The sequence below is a fragment of the Salvelinus alpinus genome, chromosome 23, assembly GCF_045679555.1.
Source record: "Salvelinus alpinus chromosome 23, SLU_Salpinus.1, whole genome shotgun sequence".
Classification (NCBI taxonomy): domain Eukaryota; kingdom Metazoa; phylum Chordata; class Actinopteri; order Salmoniformes; family Salmonidae; genus Salvelinus; species Salvelinus alpinus.
In genome coordinates, this window is record NC_092108.1 from 31,971,716 (window position 1) to 31,985,945 (window position 14,230).

The following is a 14,230-nucleotide window of genomic DNA, read 5'->3' on the forward strand; positions in this document are numbered from 1 at the left end:
GTAATTACTTCGCCACCATGGCCTATTTATTGCCTTAACTCCCTTATCTTACCTCATTTGCACTCACTGTATATAGACTTTTGTTTTCTTTTTTTCTACTGTATTATTGACTATGTTTTGTTTATTCCATGTGTAACTCTGTGTTTTATGTGTCGAATTGCTATACTTTATCTTGGCCAGGTCGCAGTTGCAAATGAGATCTTGTTCTCAACTAGCCTACCGGGTAAATAAAGGTGAAATCAAATTGAAAAAATGTACACTACCATTCAAAATTTTGGGGTCACTTAGAAATATCTGTGTTTCTGAAAGAATAGCACATTTTTTGTCCATTAAAATAACATAACATTTATCAGAAATACAGTGTAGGCATTGTTAATGTTGTAAATGACTATTGTAGCTGGAAACAGCTGATTTTTAATGGAATATCTACATAGGCGTACAGAGGCCCATCATCAGCAACCATCACTCCTTTGTTCCAATGGCACATTGTGTTAGTTAATCCAAGTTTATAATTTTAAAAGGCTAATTGATCATTAGAAAACCAATTTTCAATTATGTTAGCACAGCTGAAAACTGTTGTGTTGATTAAAGAAGCAATAAAACTGGCCTTCTTTAGACTAGAGTATTTACATTTACATTTAAGTCATTTAGCAGACGCTCTTATCCAGACCGACTTACAAGTTGGTGCATTCACCTTATGATATCCAGTGGAACAACCACTTTACAATAGTGCATCTAACTCTTTTAAGGGGGGGGGGGTTAGAAGGATTACTTTATCCTATCCTAGGTATTCCTTAAAGAGGTGGTGTTTCAGGTGTTTCCGGAAGGTGGTGATTGACTCCGCTGACCTGGCGTCGTGGGGGAGTTTGTTCCACCATTGGGGTGCCAGAGCAGCGAACAGTTTTGACTGGGCTGAGCGGGAGCTGTACTTCCTCAGAGGTAGGGAGGCGAGCAGGCCAGAGGTGGATGAACGCAGTGCCCTTGTTTGGGTGTAGGGCCTGATCAGAGCCTGAAGGTACGGAGGTGCCGTTCCCCTCACAGCTCCGTAGGCAAGCACCATGGTCTTGTAGCGGATGCGAGCTTCAACTGGAAGCCAGTGGAGAGAGCGTAGGAGCGGGGTGACGTGAGAGAACTTGGGAAGGTTGAACACCAGACGGGCTGCGGCGTTCTGGATGAGTTGTAGGGGTTTAATGGCACAGGCAGGGAGCCCAGCCAACAGCGAGTTGCAGTTGTCCAGACGGGAGATGACAAGTGCCTGGATTAGGACCTGCGCCGCTTCCTGTGTGAGGCAGGGTCGTACTCTGCGAATGTTGTAGAGCATGAACCTACAGGAACGGGTCACCGCCTTGATGTTAGTTGAGAACGACAGCGTGTTGTCCAGGATCACGCCAAGGTTCTTAGCACTCTGGGAGGAGGACACAATGGAGTTGTCAACCGTGATGGCGAGATCATGGAACGGGCAGTCCTTCCCCGGGAGGAAGAGCAGCTCCGTCTTGCCGAGGTTCAGCTTGAGGTGGTGATCCGTCATCCACACTGATATGTCTGCCAGACATGCAGAGATGCGATTCGCCACCTGGTTATCAGAAGGGGGAAAGGAGAAGATTAATTGTGTGTTGTCTGCATAGCAATGATAGGAGAGACCATGTGAGGATATGACAGAGCCAAGTGACTTGGTGTATAGCGAGAATAGGAGAGGGCCTAGAACAGAGCCCTGGGGGACACCAGTGGTGAGAGCACGTGGTGCGGAGACAGATTCTCTCCACGCCACCTGGTAGGAGCGACCTGTCAGGTAGGACGCAATCCAAGCGTGGGCCGCGCCGGAGATGCCCAACTCGGAGAGGGTGGAGAGGAGGATCTGATGGTTCACTGTATCAAAGGCAGCCGATAGGTCTAGAAGGATGAGAGCAGAGGAGAGAGAGTTAGCTTTAGCAGTGCGGAGCGCCTCCGTGACACAGAGAAGAGCAGTCTCAGTTGAATGACTAGTCTTGAAACCTGACTGATTTGGATCAAGAAGGTCATTCTGAGAGAGATAGCAGGAGAGCTGGCCAAGGACGGCACGTTCAAGAGTTTTGGAGAGAAAAGAAAGAAGGGATACTGGTCTGTAGTTGTTGACATCGGAGGGATCGAGTGTAGGTTTTTTCAGCAGGGGTGCAACTCTCGCTCTCTTGAAGGCGGAAGGGACGTAGCCAGCGGTCAAGGATGAGTTGATGAGCGAGGTGAGGTAAGGGAGAAGGTCTCCGGAAATGGCCTGGAGAAGAGAGGAGGGGATAGGGTCAAGCGGGCAGGTTGTTGGGCGGCCGGCCGTCACAAGACGCGAGATTTCATCTGGAGAGAGAGGGGAGAAAGAGGTCAAAGCACAGGGTAGGGCAGTGTGAGCAGAACCAGCGGTGTCGTTTGACTTAGCAAACGAGGATCGGATGTCGTCGACCTTCTTTTCAAAATGGTTGACGAAGTCATCCGCAGAGAGGGAGGAGGAGGGGGGAGGGGGAGGAGGATTCAGGAGGGAGGAGAAGGTGGCAAAGAGCTTCCTAGGGTTAGAGGCAGATGCTTGGAATTTAGAGTGGTAGAAAGTGGCTTTAGCAGCAGAGACAGAAGAGGAGAATGTAGAGAGGAGGGAGTGAAAGGATGCCAGGTCCGCAGGGAGGCGAGTTTTCCTCCATTTCCGCTCGGCTGCACGGAGCCCTGTTCTCCGGGCAGCCGCATCAGCATTTGTGGGTTCGATTACAGGATCAAAATGGCCAGAAACAAATAACTTTCTTCTGAAACTCATCAGTCTGTTCTTGTCATGAGAAATGAAGGCTATTCCGTGCGAGAAAATGCCAAGAAGCTGAAGATCTCGTACAACGCTGTGTACTACTCCCTTCACAGAACAGCGCAAACTGGCTCTTACCAGAATAGAAATAGGAGTGGGAGGCCCCGGTGCACAACTTAGCAAGAGGACAAGTACATTAGAGTGTCTAGTTTGAGAAACAGACACCTCACAAGTCCTCAACTGGCAGCTTCATGAAATAGTACCCGCAAAACATCAGTCTCAACGTCAACAGAAGAGGCGACTCCGGAAGCCTGGCCTTCTAGGCAGAGTTTCCATGAAAAAGCCGTATCTCAGACTGACCAATAAAAAGAAAAGATTAAGATGGGCAAAAGAACACAGACACTGGACAGAGGAAGGTTGGAAAAAAGTGTTTTGGACAGATGAATCTAAATGTGAGGTGTTCGGATCACAAAGAAGAACATTTGTGAGATGCAGAAAAAAATGGAAAGATGCTGGAGGAGTGGTTCACGCCATCTGTCAAGCATGGTAAAGGCAATGTGATGGTCTGGGGGTGCTTTGGTGGTGGTAAGGTGGGAGATTTGTAAAGGGTAAAAGGGACGCTGAAGAAGGAAGGCTATCACTCCATTTTGCAACACCATGCCATACCCTGTGGACATCACTTAATTAGAGCCAATTTCCTCCTACAACAGGACAATGACCCGAAGCACAGCTCCAAACTATGAAAGAACTATTTATGGAAGAAGCAGTCAACTGGGAATTTTGTCTTTAATGGAGTGGCCAGCACAGTCACCGGATCTCAACAATATTGAGCTGTTGTGGGAGCAGCTTGACTGTATGGTACGTAAGAAGTGCCCATCAACCAAACCCAACTTGTGGGAGGTGCCTCATGAAGCATGGGGTGAAATCTCTTCAGATTACCTCAACAAATTGACAACTAGAATGCCAAAGGTCTGCAAGGCTGTAATTGCTGCAAATGGAGGATTCTTTGACGGAAGCAAAGTTTGAAGGACACAATTATTATTTCAATTGAAAATCATTATTTATAACCTTGTCAACGTCTTGACTATATTTCCTATTCATTTTGCAACTCTTTTCATGTACGTTTTCATGGAAAACAAGAACATTTCTAAGCGACCCCAACTTTTTGAAAGGTAGTGTATGTTTTAAGCTAAGGATCCCATCTCCTGCTTCCAGACATTTCACCACCTACATTACAAGGGTTGGATTTGCACCAAAAAAAATGCTATGTCAGCACAAGGCATGTACAGAATCTAGTATAATGATTAGCGTCATATACATTGTCTACTGGTATCTTTTTTAATTTGAGAACATATAGCTTAACAATATGTATACAGCATGTGAGTTAAGCTATTCTCTGCTTCAGATGCACAATGTCAATGTGTGCATTGCAAATGCCCATAAGGCTAATGCCATCACACTGTAGGTCAGTGGTTCCCAACTCTGGTCCTCAAGTACCCCCAACAGAACAGTTTTATTGTAGCCCTGGACAAACACACCTGATTCAAAGGGTCAACTAATCATCAGGCCCTCAATGAGTTGAATCAGGTATGTTTGTCCGGGGCTACAACAAAAATGTGTGCCGTTGGAAGTACTGATAATGGTGTTGCATGCCATTATCAGCTGCAAAATGGGTTCACATGGCTGATATCCTGAAACAATTGTGACAATCAAATAAAACAATATAATTGGAGAGCTTATGACTGAACAAAAAGGTCATGTTCATTTGAAAATACAACACAGAAACACAGAAAAATGAGAGACAGACTCCCTTCCCCTCTTTATTGCAGGACTGTGATATGTGCTTAATCAACATTAATGCTAGTTCATCCTGAATAATAGTTAAGATAACAATTAAAACAAGTTTTCTTTTTATTACTTAAATGAATCAACACTTTCATGTACACTTTGAAATTATAAGTAAGGTAACTCCTATGTAAAGGTTAGACATTTTAGTAACAAGAAGGCTATTTTTACTAAAACGTAATTTCAGGTGAACAAAAAAAGTCAATACCAGTGGCCAACCTCGCTCCATTGATCCCTGATCTACTGGGTGAGCAGACTTCTGTTCCAGCCCAGTAATAGCACACTTGATTATTAACTAATTAAGTTTCATACATTGAATCAGGTGTGTTAGTGCTGGGCTGGAACAGAAGCCTGCACACCCAGCAGGGTTAGCCTGCTCCAGGTGTAATAGTTGTATAAATTGTGTGACTTTTAAACTGTATTTTTGTTCACAAAATTTGCTAACATAGGTACACATATAATACATGGTATACAAGGATTTTCCCTTATTCATTGGGACCTCTTCATCTGCAGACAGGTTTTGACGCCTCTCTGTATCTGAGGACAGAAAACATTACAAAGAAACAGGCTGCATTATACTCAAGTTACAGTAGACAGCCCTGAATATTATGTTGCTATATCTCTCTGTACACAGTTTCTTGCTAGGGACTGGAACTGGAGAATAGTTTCATAATGTCCTCCCACAAAGGTACCTGCCATATCCGAGAAGCCTAATCTCCCTTCTCTGACAACTGAAAGTGCTAGCTAATCCTTTCACAATCTTCCATGGCTGTTAGCTAGCTATCTACCTAGCTAAATAAAATACAATTGTATTTGTCACAGACCTTACAGTGAAATGCTTACTTACAAGCACTTGATCAACAATGCAGTTAAGAAAATACCCCCCCCCCACAAAAAAAGTAAGAGATAAGAATAACAAATAATTAAAGAGCAGCAGTAAATAACAATAGCGGGGTTATATACAGGGGGTACCGGTACAGAGTCAATGTGCATGGGCACCGGTGTCAAGGTAATTGAGGTAATATGTACATGTAGGTAGAGTTATGTGACTATGCATAGATAATAACAGAGCAGCGTAGAAGAGTGTGGGGGGGTGGGGGCAATGCAAATAGTCTGGGTAGCCATTTGATTAGCTGTTCAGGAGTCTTATGGCTTGGGGATAAAAGCTGTTTAGAAGCCTCTTGGACCTAGACTTGGCGCTCCAGTACGGCTTTCCGTGCGGTAGCAGAGAGAACAGTCTATGACTAGGGTGGCTGGAGTCGTTGACAATTTTTCCTCTATACCGCCTGGTATAGAGGTCCTGGATGGCAGGAAGTTTGGCCCCAGTGATGTACTGGGCCGTACACACTACCCTCTGTAGTGCCTTGCGGTTGGAGACTGAGCAGTTGCCATACCAGGCAGTGATGCAACCAGTCAGGATGCTCTCGATGGTGCAGCTGTAAAACCTTTTGAGGATCTGAGGACCCATGCCAAATCTTTTCAGTCTCCTGAGGGGGAATAGGTTTTGTCGGTTTTGCCCTCTTCCCGACTGTCTTGGCGTGCTTGGACCATGTTAGTTTGTTGGTGATGTGGACGCCAAGGAACTTGAAGCTCTCAACCTGCTCCACTACAGCCCCATCGATGAGAATGGAGGCGTGCTCGGTCCTCCTTTTCCTGTCGTCCACAATCATCTCATTTGTCTTGATCACATTGAGGGAGAGGTTGTTGTCCTTGTACCACATGGTCAGGTTTCTGACCTCCCTGTAGGCTGTCTCATTGTTGTAGTTGCAATGAAAAAATACAACAAGATAGCTTACTAGCTAATATGAAGTTAACAAGATGGTGATATTTAATTCACATAGCTAGCTACAGTATATAAAGTTAGCTAACTATCAAACATTACGTACCAGCTCATTTGAGTTGGCCTGCACACTAAGCTTCTGTATCAAGTTAGTTAGTTAATAATACATCTCTTTCAAAATATATTTACTTACTTGAATAGGTTCTCCCACTGACTCCATTTTTTGGGTCCTTAATAGTGGGCCATCTTCCCAAAGTTTCCGGCGGTAGCAAAACGTAGCCAGGCATGTGGACGATTGAAGGATTTCCAACAGACTGAGTTTGGTCTTCCAACATGGTGTTCGGTGCAGTTGTTAGGTGATTTGTGATGCAACTGCAAGCCTTCTAATACCGCCTGGTGACGTCACCAGGTGGTCCAAAAACCCCATCCAGCCAAACAAGCTGACATTTCAGGCGGTCTTTTCAAACACTAAAAGTGCATTATGATACTGTAATGTAACTAGCTAAATACATAGCCTCTCCCTAATGTGTATAGCTAACATTGCACCTGACGATAAGGTTTGATATGATGTAACATTAGCCATGGTTCAATTTGAACTGGCTAGCTAAGATGATTTCAACTTATTTTAATTTGCTAGGTAAAGTTTAAGCCTACTGTCTTTACAAGCACATCAATATGATTGCATAATTGCATATTTACAGCAGAAAATGTTGTATTTTTAACACAAACACAATTTTTTTCTACATTCAAGCTGGCCATGTTTGTGCAATGTTCATATACAGCCTACACTTGTAGGGATATTAGTTCTAGGATTTGTACCCCGGGAAATAAGCAAACTAGACCATTGTAGAATATTGTGTTGACAGCTGAGCTGACTGAAGACCGGGCATTCAAATTGCATTTGTTGATAGTCCCAGTCGGTTTTCGAACGTTGCGTCTCCGCCAGCTCACAGTAAAAACGACATTTTCTTGTTGTCTGCTTGTTTTAGACAATTAAAAACTACATTTAAGAAATGTACAACATTTGTAAAGATAATATTTAAACATTGCCTGCTTCCAATTAGAAAAACGTAATATTGTAGGGCGGCCCTCATGACTCTTTCATGATGATGCTAGCAGCCACTTGAGTGCTACCTAGCCAATAATCTAGCAAAGACCAACAACATAAACTAATGGACTTTACAGGTAGTGAGTTGCGTCACAAACTGACTATTCTAAACAAGTTTAAATGGCTTACCTGTGATAAAATGTTTTCCACACATGTAGCTACATGTAGCCTACTTGGACACCGGGTTGCCACATTTCCCTCTCTCCCACACCTAATAGCCTGAAGCCACAAGGCTCTTCTCACAGGCTCTATTTCCCTACCTGGGTCAGGAGGTCAGAATTTTTCACCTGGTTACATGTACATTGAACAACACGGCAGCTTTTCGGCATTTTTTGTTATTTCTGTTTAACTTAAAATCAACGACGAAGTGGTCACTTTTTTAACGGGGTTCAATGGGAAAGAATGTTTGTTTTCCCAATTTATGGGCGTGGTCGAGGGGAATTCATTCTTATGATGTGAATATCAACTTGGAGTATATCATTTCCACCAGTGGTGTAGTGGAGGGTATACGCAGATATATGCCGTATACCCACGTTTTTGGTGGGCATTACATATACTCCTTAATCCCCACAATGCATATCAAAGTAGTGGTTTGGAGGTATACACCGCCGTATCAATTAATAAGGCTGATGGAACAGATCCGAATGTTTAGCTTAAAATGTTGATAAACTATTGTTTCACATTTTAAGAGCACCAATGTGCACACTGTGGTAGGCCTTCCAAAATGCAATTAGAAAATACTGTTCTAAAATGTGCACCGCACATGCAGGTAGTTTCATTGGCAGAGATGGAAATATCCGTTAGAAATTTAGAAAGAGGGGAGATCTATAGATGCAACAACTGTCATGGGTTCCTAATATGACTAGGGTAATGCCTTTGGCTGCTAGACAATTAAAGAAACGTTTCTATGGTGGGATTTTGGCTATTGTCTACTTTGAAGCAAGGTAAGACATGCCTCATAATATGAAGTAAAATGTCCAGGTTTCAAACAATTAAGGAACAGGAAAAATATAGCGATGCTAATGATAGGCCTAACCGATAGGCCTAAACTTTTCAATTAAACTAGATACAAAGTAGCCTATACCTACCTGGTATAATGATATCATGACTATTTGCATCAATCCAGTGGCAATTTGTTATGCAAACTCCATCTCATGCGCGCAACAGAAACACCACTAACCAAACAACAGTGCTTGCTGCCAGCTCAGTTTAATTAAAGGGTAACTACACTCAAAAATCTACATTTCAGTAGTCAACGGCCTTTCTTTCAATTATTATAGCAGCCGCGAACAGATTTGTTTTTCTAACAATAATATATGTTTCAATATCGCAAAATGAATTTGCTAACAACCTGTTGTCATATTCGCGTGGCTGTTGTCATCAACCAGAAACAGGGTATGCTGTCTTCTCAAGACCTCTGTCTCATGGAAATAGTTGCTGTGTTTAGCTGTATATAGTCACCTAACTATATAGTTGGTTGTTTTGTCTTGTTTCTGCTGATGTAATTCATATGGGAACAGTCCATTTGCTTGCTATAGCTAGCTAACTAGTTAGACTGTCAGGCAAGAAAAGTTGAGTGTAAATTCACTAGCCAGCCATACAGACAACCAGCTAACTAGCCACCGAAATGAAGGCTAGTGTCTTCGTTTTTATCTGTTGGGTTTAGGTTATGGTTTGTAATGTTTGTTAGGTGTAGCTATTCATAGGCTATACATTGCCTCGGTTTTCCTATTATTTGACAGTTTAGCTGTCACATTAGGGTAGTAGATGCCCGCGCAGTGGAGCTCATAAGATGAGTTGGATATTTGTTTACATAGCCAACTAACCTGTTGCTTGTTTTTCCTGTTTCTACCGATGCAATTAATTTGAAAACTGTCCCAGCATTGGAACTAATCAGCTAACATTGGCGAACTCTGTAGTTAGTCTATCAGACAAAAAAGCAAAAGTTGATGACCGAGAAAGAGAGAGTGACATTGGAATGGGAGGTGTGTAACTGTATCACACAATTTATTATGGAAACTCCATATTATGAAGAGTGTGTGTATGTTTGAGAAAAATAAACAGGAAGGAAGAAAGAGACAGTGGGAGAGAGAGAGATTATGTTCCTGATCACAATTGAAGCCCATTTGTTGCTCCTCTCCTCTCCCTCTGTTCCTCTGTTCCTCTAGGTCAGTGAAAGCGAAGGAAGTGATGTGAAGAGTCAGGGCTCAACAGCAGAAGGCAGGGAGGAAGGAAGAGGAGTTAGAGATGATTGGAGGGATAGAGATGTGGAGCAAGGAGGGAGGAGTAGAGAAAGAGGAGAGTGAAAAGGAGGGAGAGTATAGCGAGAGAGGAACATGGAGAGGAGGAACAAAAGGGAGAGGAGGAGGAGGGAGAAGGATAGGAAGAGAAGGGAGAGAGAGAGGGATAGGAAGAGAAGGGAGAGGGATGGAAGAGGAGGGAGAGGATGAATCAGAGGGAGAGGATGAATCAGAGGGAGAGGAGGAGGAAGAGGGAGAGCATGCTTGAGTGTGTCTGCCCCAAGTCCCGCCATTCACCCTTGTACCACACAGCCTGTACCACACAGTGGCAGGGGTTTTGGAGTTGTTTTTAAAATTGGCAGGAACTTAAATCTGTTCCAGATATTGTAATGGATTATAACAAGACAATGGGCGGGGTTGACCATCTTGACCAACTGAGGAGCTATTACAATGTTGGACGCACAGGCAGAAAATAGTGGAAGTATGCGTTTTGAGGGATGCTCAACATTGCCATCATAAATGTGTACATTGTGTGGGGGACCCTGCAAAGGCCTCTTCCCAGAAACCGCAGGTGCTGGTCCCTGAAGGCATTCAAAATGCAGCTTGTGCATTCCCTTTGTGATATTGCAGGAAGTGGGGAGCCAAGAGTGTGGAACCAAGGCATGTGGACCGAGTTGTAACTCATTTGGAAACAGGTGAAGTTTGAAGGGCTCAAGAGAGGGTGTGTGGTGTGCATCTGGAGTGGATGCAGGGCACAGAGTGGGAGATATGTAGAAACCTCCTTCGGTGCTCTACCTTTTCTGTGCCACTTTGCAGGATGGGGCAGTGCTTCCAAAAGTTGTTGTTTTGTATGTTCTTTCTTTATGTCTCTATATAACACTAGTTGCATTCACGGAATTGTTGTCAAAGTAGGCTACTATTTCCACATTGTGTCAGGCCTGAATCTTACTGACCTACATTTCAAAATAGTCTCTGAATAGTTGTTTGCATTTTTACATTGTTGCAGAAGTAAGAATCATTGTCAATCAAATAGCCTACTTTGTGTGGATTTTGAAATACTTTTGGAATATTGTCCTCTGGTCACATTTTGGATAATTGTATTTATAAGTATAATATATTATACCTGGTACATTTTTAGTGAGTAATTTTGTCAAATTTACTACAATTTAAATACTCTTATGGTTTTTTTGTTGTGTTGCGTGTTCATTTTTTTATAGTGAACAATGGAAGACAAAATGAGTGTTATTCCTATTGACATGAATGTGGTGTCACATTAAAGAGGTGGTGCTCTTTAAAAGTAAGTTAATTTACAATTGTCATTTGTTATTTGTTTTTGAGCTATGTCTGTTTGTTTGAAATGTGTGAGAAAATTAGCTTTATCTCAGTAATCTACAGCATCATTCTAGAATTCTATTGGGGTCTAAAGGGTTAAGCATTGTTGTGGACATAGAACATCCAGTTTGTTGTTTTTCTGTTAAAAAAAGTGTGACTTTGAGAGTGAAAACCTGAAAGAAATGGTAAAAATCCATTTGACAGCCTCATTTATCTATTTCAATAGTAGGCCTACTATTAGCCTACTTGCACAGTACAGCTTGGGTTGACCTGACTGTGAAAGACCAATATGGGATTCATCATTTTAGATTATTCAGAGTGTATTTCACTGTCATATAATTTTTCACACAGGGCGCCTTCACTTGCCGGGTCGGCTGTTTGGGAAATGTTTGGAAAAATTTGAGTATACCCACTTTGAGGTACCATTACACCACTGGTTTTCACGGTAACATGTCTTTACATGACGTGCTAAAATGTACATGTCGTGATAAAAAATAGTTGCATGCTACTTTCGCAGTAAGGTGTCTCATGAAACACATTCCAGACAAAGGTACTTATTGCTATCTTGGCATAACTGTGATTTGACAGAGAAATATCAGCTAGCTACACTAAGGAGAAATCTAAACGCAACATGTAAAGTGTTGGTCCCATGTTTCATGAGCTGAAATAAAAGATCCCAGAAATGTTCCATACTCACAAAAAGCTTATTTCTCTCAAATGTGGTGTACAAATTTGTTTACATCCCTTTCAGTGAGCATTTCTCCTTTGCCAAGGTAATCCATCCACCTGACAGGTGTGGCATATCAAGAAGCTGATTAAACATCATGATCATTGCACAGGTGCAACTTGTGCTGGGGACAATAAAAGGCCACTAAAATATGAAGTTTTATCGCACAACACAATGCCACAGATGTATCAAGTTTTGAGGGAGCGTGCAGTTGGCATGCTGACTGCATGAATGTCCACCAGAGCTGTTGCCAGATAATTTAATGTTAATTTCTCTACCATAAGCCACCTCCAACATCGTTTTAGAGATTTTGGCAGTACATCCAACCGGCCTCACAACCGCAGACCATGCGTATGGCATTATCTGATGGCCATGTTGTGAACAGAGTGCCCCATGGTGGCGGTGAGGTTATGGTATCGGCAGGCATTACGGACAATGAACACAATTGAATTCTATCAATGGCAATTTGAATGCAGAGATACCATGACGAGATCCTGAGGCCCATTGTCGTGCCATTCATCCACTGTCATCACCTCATGGCCTGCAAACTAACCAGCCATGATACCCATTGAGCATGTTTGGGATTCTCTGGATCGACGTGTACGACAGCATGTTCCAGTTCCTACCAAGAGAAACACACCCAAAAAACACCCACATTAAACCACACCCCAAAGTCCACTCTCATTTGGGCTTCAGTAATGGCCACTGCATTTCTTAATGAGCACCGGAAGATTCAAATGCGGAATAGGTGAGTGCAGTTCACATTTAAGAAAGATTATTATGAATGTGTTTAGGCTGAAACTCCCCCTCCCCCAAGACTGGGATATGTCTCAAATGGCACCCTATTCCCAACATAACACACTACTTTTGACCAGAGCCCTACGGCACTATATAGGGAATAGGGTGCCATTTGGGATGATGCCTGGGTAACCACAGTACAGTATCCACTTTGACCATAATGACCACCTGTGTAGCAATACCTCTGAATATTATTTGTTCAAGCAGCATATCAATTATCTGCATAATTCAACATAGAAGAGCTTAATAGCTTATTACTCACTTGCACCGTTTCATTTGCTCTTAACCATATCGTTTTTGTTTTTACTTCAAACATTCAGAATTTAGTTCCATTTTATATTTTCACAACAATATGAGATTCTATATTTCCAAAATGCTTTTCATAACCTACCAAAAAAATTCAATGATAATTTCTGAAAATACATTACATTTTACTTAGACCATGAAACTACGCCTCAGTTTTCAATGAAAGTGAACGAATGACTACGTTAGCTTCAAACCGCCTCCACTAAATTGACATTTCAGTAAATAACATTCAACAGTCACTCACTGAGTGACTTCCAATGTTCAATGTGTCAAAAATCTAACAATGTGCCATAAATCTAACATTCTGCTTGACAATGTGTTGCTGCTTACTGCTATGTAGCACTGATTGGTTTAAACCCCGAACCAGCTACTCTGAAACGCAGAGGAGGAAGAGCGAGAGCTTTTTGAGTATTGTGAATATCAGTTCAATGTCCTGAGTGTGGGTGATAAAGGCTTTCTTCTCCAGGTACAAGCAGCCAATTCTTGGATTATTATCCGGTAAGGGCTTTTCTGGAAGTAATTTACAGCTCCCCAGCCACCCATCAGCAGCGAGCGTGTCCGTGAGTGTGCTTCATGTCTTGTTTAGGAGCAAGTCTCTGTCATCACAACAAGCACCCTCCTCTATCTCCATTCCGAGGCTGCCACTTCTGCACAGCATCACATCAACACAGAGAACTGCGACAACCAAGACCTTCACTGTAAATGAGGAGCAGTGAGAGAATACAAAGAAGCTAGAACACTGAGATTATATTCCAACATGACTGAGGTCACAGCTAATATCCAACAAATAAATGATGAAGTATAATGTTGATGTTTTACAGTGTATGAAAATAAGTTTGAATTGGAGTTGAATTGTTATTGCAGATTCTACATTTAACTAGTTTGACGATGATCTGCCCTCAATTTGACCTCCTATTCATTTTTTAATATACATTGTCACAAAAAGCATACATAGATGCAATCGTAGGTTACAGAGGAGCCATATACAAGTCCACGGTTCAAGTGGTTATCTATTAACAGGCAGCTAGCTCTACCTTGGTGACATTACACACAAAAAAGACATAGTTCATTAAAGCTCCTCTAAATCCTTTTAACTCTACAGGGACCATCCAGAGACTACCAGGTCAATACTGCCCTCTACAGACAAAACATAATTTGTATGGCTCTTCATTTGTCAAGCTCCACAGGTAAATAGTCCATGTTCACACCACACAGGGAGTAGGAAAAAAATGAATGATAGATGACGAAATGCTGTTTAAGCTAAAGCTGCATGTGTTAGTTTATCAGTGAAGCTCAGACATTTTATTGAGAGTGGAAATTAGATGGCCACTTTATCTTTGAT